The 17,947-nt window shown below is 36.3% G+C and overlaps 1 protein-coding gene across 1 annotated transcript in view; it reads left to right on the forward strand.

Annotated features, from left to right (window-relative positions):
• The first annotated feature begins 1,447 nt into the window (after positions 1-1,447).
• Cdh18 (cadherin 18) overlaps positions 1,448-17,947 on the forward strand; it is a 796,302-nt gene continuing 779,802 nt past the window's right edge. Inside the window, exon 1 of the mRNA XM_040757658.1 lies at positions 1,448-1,689. The gene's annotated coding sequence lies outside the window, so the exon portion shown is untranslated. The remainder of the gene's footprint in view (positions 1,690-17,947) is intronic.

The raw sequence follows: 17,947 nt of genomic DNA on the forward strand, positions 1-17,947 counted from the left end.
CGATAAACATGGATCGATCTGCATTCTTCTACATGCCAGTCTCCAATTATGCCAGCACCATTTGTTGAAGATGCTTTCTTTATTCCATTGTATATTTTTAGCTTCTTTGTCAAAGATCAGATGTTCGTACGTGTGTGGGTTAATACCCGGGTTTTCAATTCGATCCCATTGGTCTACCTGTCTATTTTTGTGCCAATACCATGCATATTTTATGGCCTTCTTTGCTCTTCTTAAGCCATGATAGCAGACATTTAATACTTCATCTTTATTTGTGGCCATTGAATTTTGAAATACTATTTAGAATTTAATAGCTGTTGGACACTGAATCATAGTAAGTGTTCTACACTTTTCTTAGTTAGTATACTGATGGATTATAGGAAAGAAAAAAAGTCCCAAAAAGCCTGGTTGCTTAAGAAGTGTAAAAGTGAGAAAACTGGTAACCATTATCCTAGAAACTAATAAAGAATAGGGTTGAACTAAGACCCTAGGTTCTCTTGTCGTATTTTCTTGCTATCTTCTCCCATCCTTCTGATAGTGTATGGGAAATGAAAGACCAGTCTGGTCTCCAAAGGCTTGTTTTTGTTTCTTTATTCTGGCCAGTCATAGTAGCTGGGCAATAAAAGTGTCACTTTAAGAAGGAAATTATCTTAACCTTCTAAGTTTGAGCTAGATGTGAGATGTTCTGTTTGATTCCTTCCAAGATCTATTAGTAGCTTTGTGTTTTCAAAAAATGTTTTATACACGGCATCAGACTCAGATCTTGTTTCAAAAATATCTACAAATATCATCTGTCATTTTATGAGAAACAAAAATATTGATCACAGTTTTTCAAGAACAAAATGAATAACTCAACATCATTCAACCATGTTGGGCATTCTTTAACTGATCAGAGACACAGGTTGCTTTAGGCACTGTTGTTTCTAGCACATATATATATATATATATATATATATATACATATATGTATTATATATATATTCATTCATTCCTATTCTGCAATGTGCCTTAAATAATTACAGAGAATGTGAGTTTGCATAATTATAAATTGTTACCAGTTGCAAAGGAAGGGTTAAAGTTTTATATGCAAAAATCTGCAATAACACTGAGCTTGCTTTGAGCCTCTGCCCTCTGAAATCTTATCGCTAAGGGACAGAAAATAATGAAAAATACTTGACTAAACTGCTGGCAAAACTCTTATTGTTTGTACCACTCTTGGAAAAGGCTCTTGGGACTAGCAGTGGGTTCCTTGCTATTGATTGGCTGGTTAAATAGGGGACTATTAGCTTCAGACAGGCTAGATTGATTACATAGCAGCAGCAGGAGCTAAGACTTAGAGCTGAGTGAGCATCTGGGAGAGAGGGAGAGAGGGAGGGAGGAGAGAGAGAGAGAGAGAGAGAGAGAGAGAGAGAGAGAGAGAGAGAGAGAGAGAGAGAGAGAGAGAGAGAGAACCATTCTGGCTGCTGGTGTTGGATAATCCTGCTTGCCAGCTGCCTCAGTCAACAACTTCCTGAGCTGCTTTTTCTTTTACAAAAGGGTGTCAGCTCTGAGAGCCAGCCAGCGAGAAATAACAGACTTCACCTTGGAACAGCTGAACACACTCGTGCAGCATTAAAGCAGATTTGAAGGAAAAACAAAAACCAAGCCCTCAGCCAGCCCCTACATTGCAGCGAGAACAGTTTCATGCTCCAGGTAAGGAAATTATTATCATTTTTTTCTCATGTGTTTCCTTTCAGACAGGCACAGTAAGAACACGCTTGCTTTTAAAACTGAGTTTGCAGTAGAACATTAAAAATCAATGCTGTGAAGTGTTTAAATGACTGCATTTGCATGTTTATCCACAGGTACATTCACTTTTAATACAACCATTGCATGCTATATTTGTGTAGTACATTCTCTACCTATAAAAATTAAGTCTAATCCCTCCTAAAAATAGTAAGGTCGATTTAGTGTCAGTATTATAACATGTTCAAAAAGACTGCTTTTCTGTTGTTAAATAAGTTAAATGACTTTGATAATGAAAACATTTCAAGAAGTACCATTACTGCATGAACTGCAAGTTATAATTTGATGCGGACTTAGAAGCTACCGATTGCTTATTCTGTGTGAAATCTGCATTCTAAGTGTGGTTTTAACTTTTCAGAGTCTGCATGCTGTGTCCCAACAATGTGACATTAGACTGTCCTTTTATCGTGGCTGTGGATATTGTATTTGTTATTGAAAGAGTTCTGGGCTAAAGGAGGAAATTTGAGTCCAGAGTTGCTTAGGCATTCTGGAGCTCACTGCTGAGCTGCAGTTCTATCAATTAATATTTAAAGTGTCAGAGACGGTATGTGCAGGCAAAGCCCTGTGAACGCATGTGGTCTTTCGAATATGAAATTCTCTTCTGGGAGCAGGGTTTTAGAAAATGATTTCTCAAGAAACTGATGGAATGGAACAGGCATAATGGCTGGAGCAATGCAGTTCTGATGGAAATGACTGACCTTAGGTTGTGGGTCAAAATATTAACTGCAAAGGCAGAGCATGGTGATGAAAGGGGCTTATTTCGTGCTTGCAGGAAGTAAAGTGATTTGTGGTATTAATGTGTAAGGGAAGGCTATTTATTTTGGGATCATTGAAGAGCTGATTTATTATGAGAGTTCCCTGTCCTTCTGAGTGAAGTCCTCTGGGTTGCACCTCTTATCAAAGAATCTACTTCTATGTGATACGTGATCAAAAGTTTTTAATGTGTTATTTCATTTTTAAAATAATCACTAGGTTGCCTAGCCTCTTGGTAATAAAATATCTGATGTTAAGAACACAACACACACACACACACACACACAAAAAGAACACAACACAACACACATTAAACTACATTATATGTGTATCATTTCCTCTTTGGGATTATTTAAAATAAATAATTATATTTGCAAAATATATATCTTCATTATTTCACATTGTCCTTCAATTACAATTTTAGAGGCTTGAGTAGTTCTTTTGGTCAGGACAATATCATAAGAGAATAACAATAATGTGAGTAGATATAACATAAGCTATGGCTTTGCTAAAGTTATGTATCTATATTGGTATGTTGTTATGGAGTATTGGTTCGTTTGTTTTCAATTGAGAGAGTTGAAGAAATTTTTATGTTTATTTCTTTTGAATAATATTAGTGAGATCAATTACCTAATTGTGAAATACAGTAATCCTAGCACATACTTTAATTGATGCAGCTGTATTATCTTTAACAGAAACTCAGCACTTGCTTGAAGTCAGGTATATCCATTACTGCACTCAACATTCTATGTTAATTGTCTTTTCTGAGCAGCACGTCAAATATTGTCTGTAGTATTATGTAATTTTATGCAAATTATTTGATTTGTCTTCTGAGAAGACATAATTTAGTTTCAACTGAATTATTTATTTTTAACTATATGTTTATTTAAACTTAATTGTCTTACAACAATGTAAAGTTTTTTATGCCACTTCTTTATAGGTTATGTTGTATTATTCTATAAAAGAGACATATTTTCAGTTGCATTGTCTGTTATTATTAGCTCATTTAAATTTCAGTATATATAAATTTTCAATAAAAAGAACATTCTTTTAAAAGCTTTTTAAAATTATGTCTTAACCCCTGTACCTCTTCCATATCTACAAACTCTTACCGGACTCTCAATTTTACTTTTATTCTTGTTTTATTACTTAAAAATTTGCAATTTCTATTATGATACATAATTCTTCATGTAGCTGGCAGGAAATATTCAGTGATTGGAGCAAGGGAGTTCTTTTTAAATCAGCACTTCAGTTTTCAGCTATTTAATTAATATTCACCCTGCATTCTATATTATCTTTCTCCATAACCAAGATCAAAGAGGACTAGTGTCCTGGGATTGAAACACCTAAGGGTCATTCCAAGTCTGAAATCTACAGTTTACTCATTCAGTGCCTCTTAAGTTTCTCTTCTTTCTTTGATTTATGAGAGAGGTCAATGGGATCTTTTATTCACCTTCTCGTTAACTCCCATAGTATCATATTGCTTTTTTTAACCCACACTGAAAAAAAAAACCAAGAAGGCATGTCCACCTCTGTTTCTGTAGCTCTCTGAACCATTAGGGGGCTCTTTCTCCCTGTGTTTTACTCAGTAAAATACAGCAAGGTGATACTGCATTCTTGCAGCATTTATTCCTGTTTGTAAGACATGAGGACTGCTTCAAGAATTTTTCCAGTGCCACCCACAAAGCAGACAGTGTTAAGACCTATAGGAAATTTATTTTCAAAAGAAAAGAAACATGCCCTATGCTTGCCATTCTTAGAATTTAGTAATGAATATAGATATAACCTCTAATAGCTGGAATATTTAAATCATGGTGATTTACTGAGACTCAAAGGCTACCTGTTAAGGAGACACCATTATTAATCAATCTAAGGAACTTATTTTTGCATTATTCTCACATATCTGAGTCCAAAACAGAGGATCTCAATGACTCTGATTTCAAAACATTTACTCTCAAAAAGAGCAAACAAAATCTAGCTAAGCAAGATTATTACCTATTTTCTGTAAACATAAGTACAGAAGAACAGAAAATAAAACGAGGGAGTTGGGGTCAATCTGCATGTTGGAAGTTCATTTTTGAATCCTTAAACATGTTTTTTTTTCTGCACAACTATGAACTCCTGTGTACATAAAGGAGCGATTACATAACAGCTGATTATAGGAAAAAAGGGTCCCTTTCCTGTCACTTTCAGACACAGTGCTTGTTGAGCTACCCCGCGAACTTCTTCCTTCTCTGCTGCAACAGAGATCCTGGCTTAGTGCAGAATGTGTTTAGACATCCAAGAAACGTACATGAGGCCACACACAAGCAATGCATTTGGTAGATAGATGCAGGGATTATATGACGTAATTGAACATTAATATGTTGAAAGAAATAACATTAGAAGCTCCCAATATTGTGCAAGTCATTTCAAATCTATCTAGATAATATTAAGACAAGCAGCAATGATAGTATAAATCATCAGCAGAGTTATGGGTGATAACTCTGCTACTGAAAATTAATTGTCAAGGTTATTAAGAATGTTTTAATAGCTTTTTATTTCTTCTCCAAGATATAGTACCTTATATTAAAGAATTATAAGGGCAGCTGGTGGTGGTGGCATGTGCGTCTAATCCCAATACTCAGAAGGTAGAGGAAAGTGGACTCTGTTAGTTCAAGGCCAGGCTGGAATTCCACGACACTCAAAACTGCTACACAGTAAAACCTTGTCTTGGAAAACAAAATGCAAACATACGAAAAACAGAAGCACAGAGTTTGATATAAGAATTAAAATTAAATATAATTAATAAATAACATTGCAAAATGTGCATATAGATATATATGTGTCAACTTTTGCCCAGAATAACAAGATCAATATATTCATATTTCCTATTTAATAATAAATACATAAAATCCAAAGAAGTATAGTATATCTTGTATCACCCAGTAAGGAAATAAAGCTTTTAACAATATGTGTTTGTATAAATGTATGAATGCTGTGTATGTTATAGAGTGGGGTGTGTGTGGGTATATAGGGTATATGTGTATTTGGGTTCCTTTGTATGTATGCAGTACAAACACACATGGGTATGCAGGTGTACCCTCCTCTGCATATGTGTGAATCCTAAGGATTGTGTCAGCTAACTTGATTTATCATTCTCTATCCTATTCTATTAACACAGTCACTATCACTGAGCCTTGAGCTAGACTAGTGACCTCAAGCACCATTGATCATCTTAATTCTGACTTCCGTTGAAGATCTAGCAAGAAAGGCTTGAACAACTATCTCTGGACTTTAAATGGATATTAAGTATTTGAACTTGGGTCCACATGATTTGTGTAACATGTCTTTTTGTCTTTCTAGTCATCCTGCTACTTTGAGGAAGTAGGGATGTGGGTTAGGGTTATACATTAGACCAATATCAGGCTTCAAACAAAGTCAGGAGGTTCCATGCTACTAAGTCCAGTGCAGTGAATGAGATTGATGGTACTGCAGGAGAAGAAATGTTTGTAGAATTTTATTGTATTTCTAATTGAAGCTTAGTTGTATGTCTTATGAAAGTACCTCTCAGGTTGTAATTTGTAAAGATCCATTTATTTTTACTTTGCTGTGTGTCTGTGTACCACATTAGCAGAGTCATGTGGGTGCCTTTAGCAGATGTTAGTTCAACTAGAACTAGACTTAGAGATGTATGTTAAACACCAAGTGTATGCTGACAATCAAACCAGTCCTTTGTAAGAGCATCCAGTGCTCTTAACCACTGAGCCATCTCCCAGCATAATATTTCCTTTATGACATCTTTTTTATTTCAACAAATTGTATTTCTGAATTTAATATTTCCTCTCATATTAGCACAAAAATACATATCTCTGCCATCATTTCTTCTGTTTTATCTTGTTTGACTATGACCTTAGATATATACTAGAGGGTTCTCTGGTACATTGTTTTCTGCTCGTTAGAATTCATTTTTGAGTTATATAAGTTAATATTTGAACGCTATTGTTCATCAAACTTCAGTTATTATGAAATATGAATGAGATTTTGGCACTAAATAGAAGATTATAAATTTGAGGAAAATGCTCATTTTATTAATCATGATACAGTTAAGGTAGATTTATGTGTTATTAAATGGCTTCCATATATATCAATGCAAGTCCTGGGATATAAATACCAATTGTAATCCTTTTATTGACAGAAAATATATTGAAATGTTCCAGAAATTAGCAGTCGTGTATAGCAGGTTTGAGCATGCCTGTTGTGTTTCAAAAATTCTTAACATGCTATCTTTTCTAGGAATAGGTATTTTTCAGAAAGATTTTAGGTTTAGACAGAAATAGGAGTAAACATTTTTGTTTCCTGATATCCTTTTATCCCCACTTTTTGTCATTATCTGTACTGATTTTCTGTTATGAACATATTAATTCAGTGTGGCTTATTTTTTGCAATTGCTAGCTCTAAATTTGCCCCGAGGTATCATTTATACAATTATGTTTTTAAATTCTTTAACTTTTATTGATCTTGACCCTTCACATTATGTGTTCTAGAGTTTTTGTCCATTCACAGTGACAGGTATCTGCAATATGAGTACCCTTGAATGCTTTTTTTTGTCTTATGCTGTTCTTTGCCTGGCAAGTCTCTGCTTACACAGTTCTTTCTCCTGGGAAACTCTGCCTTTACCATTTTGTCCTTAGATTTCCCTTTAGTAGACTTTAAAGTGTTATAATCATGTAAGACGGTATACAGTTTTTTGAATAATTTTATTTTATTTTATTTTATTAAATTTATTATTTTTTTATCATTTTTTATGTTAATTTTAAATAACTTGTTTTACATGTCAATCCCAGTTCCCTCTCCCTCCCCCTCCTCCTGCACTCCCCTTCCCCCCCCCTCCCTCCCACCCTATTGCCAAATCCTTCCACATAGGGGATATCTAGAGTCTGTCATTTTACTCTTGGTAGGGTCCAGGCACTCCCCTAAGAGTCCAGGCTGAGAGAGCATCTCTCTTTGTGCTATAGGCATACGAAGACAGTTTGTATACCAGGGATAGACACTGATCCACAGCTCAGGGCCCCATAGGTTGCCCAGGTCTTCTCACTGACACTCACATTTGGGGGGTCCAGATCAGTCCCATGCTGGCCTCGCCACTGTCAGTCTGGGGTCCAAGAGCTCTCCCCTGTTCAGATCAGCTGTCTCTGCTGGTTTTGCCAGCCCATTCTTTGCCAATTTGCTCATCACTCCTCTCTCTCTGTCACTGGGTTCCTTGGGTTCAGTTCAGTGATTAATTGTGTGTTTGCCTCTGCTTCCATCAGTCACAGGATAAAGGCTCCCGGATGGTTATAGACATCAAGTTCATTATCAGGAATGGGCATTCGAGGTGCTCCCTCCACTATTGCTTAGCTTGCCAATTGGTGTTAACCCTTTAGATCACTCGAGGTCACTCTGGTGCCTGATCTGTCTTCGATTCTATGATTTCCTCTTCCCCCATTCTACCCCCACCCCCTCAACTTCCTGTTCCCCCATGACCAACTCTCTTCCTCTTCACCCCCTCTCTTCTTCCCAGCTCCCACTCCCCCCCACCCCTCGCCGTGTTCCCCATCCATTCAGAGGATCTTGTCTCCATCCTCTTCTCTTGGGTACTATGCATATATGCATATCTTTTATGTTCTTTCCTGTTTCCCAGACTCTCTATCTGTAGAAGTGCAGACTGGCACTATCCTGATCCATGTCTAAAATCCATATATGAGTGAGTACATACCATGTTTGTCTTTTTGCGACTGGGTTACCTCACTCAGGATGGTTTCTTCCAGTGCTATCCATTTCCCTGCGAATTTCAAGATTCCATTCTTTTTTTCTGCTGAGTAATACTACATTGTGTAAATGTACCACATTTTCTCTATCCACTCTTCAGTTGAGGGGCTTCTAGGTTGCTTCCAGGTTCTGGCTATTACAAACAATGCTGCTATGAACATAGTGGAGCAGATGCCCTTGTTGTATGAACCTGCCTCATTTGGATAAATGCCTAAGAGTGGAATTGCTGGGTCTAGTGGTAGATTAATTCCCATTTTCCTGAGGAATCTCCATACTGATTTCCAAAGAGGCTGTATGAGTCGGCACTCCCACAGGCAGTGGAGGAGTGTTCCTCTCTCCCCACATCCTCTCCAGCATAAATTGTCTTCGGTGTTTTTGATTCTAGCCATTCTGACAGGAGTAAGATGGTATCTCAGAGTTGTTTTGATTTGCATTTCCCTGATGGCTAAGGATGTTGAGCACTTTCTTAAGTGTCTCTTGGCCATTTTAGCCTCCTCTACTGAGAATTCTCTATTTAGCTCTGTACCCCACCTTTCAAGTGGATCCTTTGGTGTTTTGGAGACTTGTTTCTTGAGTTCTTTGTAAATTTTGGAGATTAGCCCTCTGTCAGATGTAGGGTTAGTGAATATCTTTTCCCATTCTGTGGCCTGCCTTTTTGTCTTTTTGACTGTGTCCTTTGCCTTACAGAAGCTTTTTAGTTTCAGAAGGTCCCATTTGTTAATTGTCGATCTCAGTGCCTGTGCCACTGGTGTTATGTTTAGGAAGTGGTGTCCTGTACCAACTCGTTGAAGAGTATCTCCCACTTTCTCTTCTAAAAGTTTCAGTGTGGCTGGATTTCTGTTGAGATCTTTGATCCATTTGGACTTAAGTTTTCTACAAGGCGATAAACCTGGATCTATCTGCAGTCTTTTGCATACCAGTACCCAGTTATGCCAGCACCATTTGTTGAAGATGCTTTCTTTTTTCCTTTGTACAGTTTTAGCTTCTTTGTCAAAAATCAAGTGTTCATAGGTGTGTGGGTTAAAATTAGGGCTTTCGATTCGGTTCCATTGGTCTACCTGCCTATTTTTGTGCCAATACCAAGCTGTTTTCAGGACTATAGCTCTATAATAGAGCTTTAAGTCAGGTATGGTGATGCCTCCTGAAGTTCCTTTATTGTATAGGGATGTTTTGGCTATCCTGGGCCTTTTGTTTTTCCATATAAAGTTGATTAATGTTCTTTCCAGGTCCTTGAAGAATTGTGATGGAATTTTGATAGGCATTGCATTGAATCTATAGACTGCTTTTGGCAAGATTGCCATATTTATTATGTTGATCCTACCAATCCAAGAGCATGGGAGATCTTTCCATTTTCTGGTATCTTCTTTGATTTCTTTCTTTAAAGACACAAAGTTCTTGATATACAGGTCTTTCACTTCCTTGATTAACATTGTCCCCAGATATTTGCTGCTGTTTTTGGCTATTGTAAAAGGTGATGTTTCTCTGATTTCTTTCTCAGTCACTTCATCATCTGTATATAATAGGGCCACTGATTTTTTTGAGTTTACCTTGTATCCTGCCATATTGCTGAAGGTGTTTATCAGCTCTAGGAGTAACCTTGCGGAGTTTTTTGGGTCACTTATGTAAACTATCATATCATCTGCAAATAGTGAAAGTTTGACTTCTTCTTTTCCTATTTGTATCCCCTAACTGGGTTTAACAGACATCTATAGAACATTTCACCCAAATACAAAGGGATATACCTTCTTCTCGGCACCACATGGAACCTTCTCTAAAATTGACCACATAATAGGAAACATAGCAAATCTCCACAGATACAAAAAAATTGGAATAACCCCCTGCATCTTATCAGACCACCATACATTAACATTAGAATTCAACAATAACACAAATCGCAGAAACCCTACATACTCATGGAGATTGAACAATGCACAATTGCACCATCCCTGAGTAAAGGAACAAATAAAAAAAGAAATTAAAGACTTCCTCGATTTCAATGAGAATGAAGACACAACATACACAAACTTATGGGACACTTTGAAAGCAGTCCTGAGAGGAAAGTTTATAGCACTAAGTGCCCACATGAAAAAACTGGAGAACAGTCATACTAGAGAATTAATAGCACAGCTGAATGTTCTAGAACAAAAAGAAGCAAACTCCCCCAGGAGGAGCAGACGCCAGGAAATAATCAAATTGAGGGCTGAAATCAATCAAGTAGAAACCAGGAAAACACTGAGAAGAATCAATGAAACAAAGAGTTGGTTCTTTGAGAAAATCAACAAAATAGACAAACCTCTGTCCAAACTAACCAAAAGACAGAGAGAGAGCATGCTAATTAACAAAATCAGGGATGAAAAAGGGGACATAACAACAGACTCTGAGGAAATCAAGAGAATCATCAGGGCATACTTTGAAAATCTGTACTCCACAAAATTTGAAAATTTAAAGGAAATGGACAATTTCCTGGATAGATATCACTTGCCAAAACTAAATCAAGAACAGATAAACAATCTAAACAGACCTATAACCCCTAATGAAATAGAAGCAGTCATCAAAAGTCTCCCAACCAAAAAAAGCCCAGGCCCAGATGGCTTCAGTGCAGAATTCTACCAGAAATTCAAAGAAGGGCTAATTCCAATACTCCTCAAAGTATTCCACACAATAGAAGCAGGAGGCCTACTGCCAAACTCTTTCTATGAGGCTACAATTACCTTGATACCCAAGCCACACAAAGACACAACTAAGAAAGAGAACTAAAGACCAATTTCCCTCATGAACATTGATGCAAAAATACTCAATAAAATACTCGCAAACCGGATTCAAGAACACATCAGAAAAATCATCCACCATGATCAAGTAGGCTTCATTCCAGGAATGCAGGGATGGTTCAACATTAGAAAATCTATCAATGTAATCCACGATATTAACAATCTGCGAAAGAAAAACCACATGATCATCTCACTAGATGCTGAAAAAGCCTTTGACAAAATCCAGCACCCCTTCATGATAAAGGTCCTAGAGAGATCAGGGATAACAGGAACGTATCTGAATATAATAAAAGCAATATACAGTAAACCAACAGCTAACATCAAACTAAATGGAGAGAAACTCAAAGCAATTCCTCTAAAATCAGGAACAGGACAAGGCTGTCCACTCTCTCCATATCTCTTCAATATTGAATAATTTTTAAGTAGAGTAATATGAAATTAAATTTTTTATATCTTTCTACTGTTTGCTGGCTTATTTCTTTTCATTGCTAAATAATATCTCACTAAGTGATTGAAGCAGTTTTATCATCTATTCAGTGACAGTAACACGCCTTGCTTGTTTCTAATTTGGGGATCCATCAATCAAGGTTATGTTAATTTTCTGGACAGCATTTGTTCATACATAATTTTCAGCTACTTGAGGGAAATTATAATGATTAGGATTACCTGTCTGTGTGCTAATTGCAGTTTTAATCCCATAAGAAACTGTAAGTAGCTAATCTCTGAGGGAAGAAAGAAGTAAGAAAGAAAGAAAGAAAGAAAGAAAGAAAGGAGGGAAGGAAGGAAGGAAGAAAGAAAGGAAGGAAGGAAGAAAGAAAGAATTTATTTTCCTATGTGGGTGCCATAAGGGTTATTGTTCTACACAGTTATAATAATTTGGTATTTTAGACTTACATATTATTAAAAACTCTTCCTTTGATGTTTTGGGATTATAATGTAATGCATATTTTCCCCTTTCTCATTTTATATATTTGCATATTCCTTTCCTTGCTTTCTTTTAAATTCATGGCTCAATTTGTTTAGTGTAGCTTATTACTTTTTTGCATATACTTGATTGGTTATAGTAACCCACTCATTGTTGTGGAAAACATGAAACACAGTTTTACCATCAGAAATATATCTGCAGCCAATTGATGTTTTTGGACAAAGTATATTCATATTTGCTAAGCAAGTGTTTAAAACCTAGGGAGTTCTTTATTCTTCACATTTATTTGTAAAATTTAATTAGAACAAGAAAGAGAATATTTCGAGTAACTGACATAGGTAGACAAACTTTTTTTTTGCAAAATGTGATGTTGTTAAAAGAATTCTTTTATTATTTTGAGATTATAACATAACTACATCTTCTCTTCTCTTTATTCTCTCCAAACCTTCCCATATATACTGTCTTGCTCTCTTTCAAATTAATGGCATCCTATTTGATTAATTGTTGCTATGCACACAATTATTTATATTTATACATAGGTATTCTAATATATACATGCATCTGACTCAATCTGCACTTACCACTCTTGGGTGTGTTTTCAGGACTGACTACTGGTTCATATTGTACCACCAGTTGGTATACTCTTCCCTAGCTAAGAGTACCTTTCCCACTCTCAGATTTCCTTAGCTGCTCATGGTACTTAGTGTAGATTTGATGACTTGTGGGTTTTCCCTGTCCACTGCAGCATATTTAGTATAGTCATTCTTCATCTCATATTGGTCACATTGGTGAGACCTATAGATATAGCTTCTGACATTCCTATGAGATACAATCTCTCACTAAACTCCCTGGTTTTCTGGCTTTTAAAATCTTTCTATCCCTTCTTCTTCAATGACCACTGAGCCTGAGGTACGGAATTTTTATTGCTGACACATCCACTGGGTCTTGGACACAACTACTTACACATATGCATAACCCTGACTTCTCATTCAGGAAACTTGTGTTTGCAATAGAGGGCAACTACCTTTGAGTTTTGTGATTTTAAACATAAAGTTTGCATAGTGAGCTAAATGTTTATTATTAATTCATTATATATCCTTCTATTGAGGCTGTGTTTTTCTGATATGGAAAGCTGACCTGCTTTTTAACTCTCCAGAATACAATATCCATCATGTGTATTAATGTATATTATTGGAAGAAATACTTTGAAACTGAGCCTCTTAATGAAAGAATGGGTAATACTCAGGAACATGGTACATATTTCAAGTTTCCTTTCCTGCCATTCCTCATTATCTCATTGGAGAAAGGAGAAAATGTGACCTGTTGAAAAGCCTTGTGTTCAAATTCTTACATGTATTTGTGGTACTTAAAAACTTGAAGTCATGCCACTTAACTCCTCTGTCTATTCATTGAAAACCATATACTATTGTATCTATTATGACAATAAGTGCAAATAAATAACTCCCTTAAAGATGAAACTATCATATACAAAAATAAAGTCATTATGCAGTAAATGGTATGTTTTTTTGCAGAAATAAATACAAAAGTTTATGGTAAATGCAAGCATTTTAAGACAGAAATATCAAAGACATAATTAATCTCTCTCTGTAAACTGAAAGGATATTAATCTTGGAGCCAAATACTTGGATCAGTGAACTGTTATAGTAGTTAAATTTTGAAAGCATCTTGAAGCAAAATACAATGAAAACAAAATTATTTCCGGTTTTACTGTCCCTCTGCCCCTATGTCTTTCTCTATAAGTACTTACATACTTATAGAGATTTGTCCCCAGTTAATAGAACTGCCCACTTAGACATTCATTAAATAACATATTCTTGCTTTTAATATTCCTTTTCATAACATTAGCTGATGGCTGGGATGTATACCCAGGGTATCATTTCCAACATCTAGATGTAGAATTCTTACTAAAATCAATATCATTTTATCTTTTTGGCTGGAATCATAGAACTCGCAAATTCATTGCCAAGGATATTCTCTGATGAATTGTATCTATAACCTACTGAGAGAAGAACACTTTGAAATTTAGGAGCAAAATTATCAATGAGAGTATTAAAAATTTTGTGAAATAAAATTCCAAAGCCCAATTTTGATACATACTTATAGTAAGAAGACTGAGCTGTTCACCAAATCAAGGTTAGTTTCACAAATCAAGAAACACTATATCTAGGTGTAATTCATGATTTTTTTTAGATTATTGCATATCTGTCTCTGAGTGACCCAATGAGACCTTACCAGAAGGAGCAGAAAGGGACAGTGTACTTTAGATATGAGGTACAGAGTATGGTCTGTGAATTAATGCTGGTGCTACAAGGAGGCAACTACCAAAAAATAAATAATTTATCAGCTTGCTTAATTAAAGCAAACTGCTTAAATAAAATGTGTGTATGTGTACATGAGTGTGTGTGTGTGTGTGTGTAATCTAAAAAATCTTTAGAAAAATATCAAAATAACATGGTCCTTCTGGTTTTGAAGCTCTGTCATAATATCCCAAGCCATTCTAAAACTTTAGGGAAGGTAATTTTATAAATTAGTGGTAAAACTGTTCATAATATAATAATAATGAAAATTCATTATGGGGTCAGCTGTAGGATTGATCAGGTTAATTGCAGTAAATAGTTCATATAGGTGACTGGTCTGAGCATAGACAGACAGATTTCAGCATGACTTGTGTTAACATTAAATGCCTCTAACTCAAATGTGTCTCATTTTTACTCAGGCACGCTTATGAACAATTAATGACTACCATATTCTTTGTGATTCAAGTAGGCATGAAAATGAATAAAAATGAACCAAGATTGTACATCTACTCACCAAGACAGACAATTGCATCAGTCATCCATCTATTCTCTTATATATCCTTCCATGTTTCTTTCTAAGAATCTGGCCTTAGGTTCCTGAAAGAACATTTAATCTTTTTTTTTTTTTGGTTTTTTTTTTTTTTTTTTTTTTGGTTTACAAGACAGGGTTTCTCTGTATTATTTTGGAGGCTGTCAGTCCAGCTTAGCTTCGAATTCACAGAGATCTGCCTGCCTCTGCCTCTCGAATGCTGGGATTAAAGGCGTGTGCCACCACTGCCCGGCTAGAACATTTAATCTTTTTGGACTACTTTCTTTAGATTTTGCCAAGTGTCGTATACAGCTAAAAGTCAAGCCAAATAAAAGAATCCTCTTTTCCTTTGGTGTGGAGGGCTCTTATTTGTGTTATTTTACAGTTTTCTTCACTTTATACAGCTTTCTAATGCTGAAATCCTTTATGGCAGTTTCTTATATTTTTGTGGTCCTCAACCATAAATTAATTTTTTTGCTCAATCATAAATGCAGTTTTCCTATTGTTATGAATCATAATGTAAATATCTTTGTTTTCTGGTGGTCCCACGTGACTCCTATGAAAGCGTTATTTATCACTCAAGTGGTCATGACCCACAGGTTGAGAACCACTTCCTTATAGACTCTTCCAGAAAGCCTTTGATTCTGATTTCTATCTGCTTCTGATATTCTCAAGATTCAGCTTTCAGTGACCCAGAAGTACTTAACATCAGACTTGTTTATTCCTGCCCCAATCCCTCATTCTTTCTGGAGTCACTGAGAAAATAAAATATTTCCAAGAGCTTTAACCAAATTTGAGGACTTTAACTCAGAAATGGCAAATTGCTGTGACTGCCTTAGAAGCATTTATTGTTATCTAAATGACAGAAGAAAAATTGTGAGGGAAGTCTTTGTTATTCTTCCATTCCTTTGGTGGCGGCTTGCCGGCGGCTGTAATGCCTGTATCTGAGAATGTGTGGAGGGTGTCGAGATTGATGACACAGAGACCAGTCGGTGGTGCAAAGAAACTTTAAGCAGGCCCCCAAGAAGGCTCAAGAAAGCTTCCCAAGAAAGGCTTCCCTCAAGAAAAGCTTCCGCTCCCTTTTTTACCCCTGGCTGGTTATATGCCCCGACACCAGAGGCAGCGGTGGGTGGATCAGGAAGAGGCGATTAGTCTTTGGAAAAGGTTGAGGTCAGGGCATTCCCATGGGTGAGCCCTTATTAGGAACTTATTGCTCCAGGCACCGTATTGTTTTTAGTAAGCATGTTTTAAGTAAACATTGTCTTATAGCTGCCTACTCCCAGGCTAATGGGAAAGTGAGCCTCCACCGGAGGTCTGTTGTTCCCACAGAGGCTTGCCTTTTTGTTACCTTACTTGTTTGTTTGTTTGTTTGTTTGTTTGTTTGTTTTCAGTCCACCAAGATACAAGTTAAACTTCCTGGTGAAACAACTCTTGTGCTTTTTGAATTCTTGACACTACAATGATTAAATCGAATTAGACTAGAAGTTGAGAACAGAAGAATTGAAAGAGTAAAGGGTTATTTATAATGACTCCAAGATATTTGTATGATTATGCTTTGGCCCTTAAGCAGAGATGGATTTTTGGTTGATAGTAAATGGTGTTTAGAATATGTACATCAAGCAGTGGTGTTTTCAATTAATCAAGTAGTCAATTATGTCTACACGTGGTGATAGAGAACCTTTTGCAGCACGGCTTCAGTAACCCAGTTAACTCTCCTTAACTATTTACTTGTAATGTTGATTCTGAAACTCTAAGGTAGGTTACTTATTTTCACTGTATTTGAGAGCTTAGAGGTGAGCAAGAAAACAAGCCAAGAAAGGCACACACATAAAAGCATAGCTTTAAAATCATTAGATCAGATTGATACAAGAGAGTGAGAAAGCTTCTAAGGGCATCTGAGTGGTTTGGGGTTAAGCAGAGAAGCTTAAAACACTGAGTTTACCTAAGCCTCTCTTGACAGCAAAACCATCCTTTCTTCTTTGCCAGAGGAGTCCAAGTCGACCTGGCTTGTAGATAAAGTAGAAAAGCACTTGAGGGAGTTGGTGTGAAAGGCTTCCCACTTGTTGTATAGCTACCCTGCCCTTCACTATTTCTTGACCTCATTAATTATACCTAGAGATTACCATGCAATGGCAAAATACCTAATAATATTTTATCTGATAAAAAATAACATATCCTCTAAACCACTTTCATAAGTCCTGTTAATTGTTGTCCCTAAAATGTCAGGAAGTATGTTAGTAGATTATGAAACAACTAGATGGAAGTTGAGGTAATATAATATTGGATTTGACTATATATAGCTACAAGAATCTTATACCAGGGTATTAATTCAATAGATTTCCCTGCATACTGCAAAATACCTCTAAATATTTATTTTGTTGGTGAATGAAATATATACAACTCCCACTTAGCATCCTTATATTTGGATAATGCTGTAATAAGGAAATCAACCTTCATGATGTTTTTACTGCCTGATGTCTTTTATTTTAATTTGTAAATTACCTATAACTTGAAAAACTACTGTAAATAGAACACCCTGAATGTGGATGTCAGTGAGAAGGCCTCTGCAATCTATGAACCCTCTGGTAGTAGACCAATATTTATCCCAAGCATAGGAATGGAATTTGGGAGCCCAAACCACATAGAGGGATATTCTCTCAGCCTAGACACACGGGGAGGATCTAGGCCCTGCTCCAATGGATATGACTCACTCTGAAGATCTCCCGTGGAAGGCCTCACCCTCAGTGGGGAGCAGAAAGGGGATGGGATGGGATGTGGTTAGTGGGTGACAGAGGAGGAGGGGAGGGAAAGGGAACTGGGACTGATATGTAAAACAAGCTTTATTCTAATTTAAATAAAAAATAAAGAGAAAAAAGAATATACTGTATATTGAAAAGGTATTTCATAGATCTACTATATTACTTAGTCTTATGGAACTTCATATTGTTAGATGTTTCTCATTATGATTATGTGACAAGTTAGGAACCTCGCTACCCTGTTTCTGTCCAAACTTGGATAGTAGAAACCATGCTGCAAAACCAAATGCCAGTGCTAAGAGTAATCACCTACCAAGAAAACAGTA

This window comes from Mesocricetus auratus, unplaced genomic scaffold (assembly GCF_017639785.1).
Source record: "Mesocricetus auratus isolate SY011 unplaced genomic scaffold, BCM_Maur_2.0 Super-Scaffold_100015, whole genome shotgun sequence".
In the NCBI taxonomy this organism is placed as follows: domain Eukaryota; kingdom Metazoa; phylum Chordata; class Mammalia; order Rodentia; family Cricetidae; genus Mesocricetus; species Mesocricetus auratus.